Source organism: Penaeus monodon, chromosome 33 (assembly GCF_015228065.2).
Source record: "Penaeus monodon isolate SGIC_2016 chromosome 33, NSTDA_Pmon_1, whole genome shotgun sequence".
NCBI lineage: Eukaryota > Metazoa > Arthropoda > Malacostraca > Decapoda > Penaeidae > Penaeus > Penaeus monodon.
Genome location: NC_051418.1, coordinates 29,309,659 through 29,310,409, shown reverse-complemented (window position 1 = coordinate 29,310,409; position 751 = coordinate 29,309,659). Strand labels below are relative to the sequence as shown.

The window sequence follows — 751 nt, the reverse complement described above, 5'->3', positions numbered from 1 at the left end:
AGAACCTTTAGCGGTTCGTCGGCCGCCTCGATCACGACTCCCAGCACAGCCGTTCTTGCCAGACACAGGGACCTTCAAGGCGTGTTTGCTCGCTATGCGCCCAATGTCTGCAGCTTGCCACCACCCCCGTCACCAGGGGCAACCGCACACACATATAGACTGCGGGGCTACACGACACTACCGAGACTTGTTACCTCCACAGATTACAGGCCGTAGTTCAGCACTGCGAGCGAGAGCATCGGGATACCGGCGGAGGAGCTTCATTCGCCGAGACTTGTCACTGCTGCCCCGCCGCTCGCCGAACTCTTCTGAAACGACCAATACTAAGCCCTATTTGTGCAATCGCGAGAGCTTTGGCGCATCTCGCGACGGCTCCCCTTGTTTCTTAACGTGCTCTAGAGGCGTGGATTATTCACTCCTCCCCAGACAGGGCCATCGGATAGCAAAATCGGCCTGGCGCTGCAGAATCGTATTGGAACCAATGACGACGAGGCGCAAACAAATGGAAAATGGCGCTCGCGCTGCGCTCGCTCTACTCACCCTAATTTCGCACTTATTCCCATCTAATTAATTACTACTCTTACGCGAAACAACTAATAAATTCACACAGATTGCGGACCAAATATCGAAACGCGCTAGTTATACTGCGGCGCCGACCGAGCAGCAGACAATAGCCAAGAGGCGAGCGAAATCCTTGACCGTGGCCTCCCTTCGCACGCTTCTGCCGCCAAGTTTAAATCCTAATTATCGT

General features: G+C 54.5%; 1 protein-coding gene across 1 annotated transcript in view; it reads right to left on the bottom strand.

Moving 5' to 3' along the window:
- Positions 1 to 486, bottom strand: part of LOC119594215 (ubiquitin carboxyl-terminal hydrolase 7-like) — a gene marked incomplete in the record, with an annotated part of 30,875 nt that extends 30,389 nt beyond the window's left edge. The window contains 1 exon segment of the mRNA XM_037943286.1: positions 1 to 486.
- Between the last annotated feature and the right edge of the window lie 265 nt (positions 487 to 751).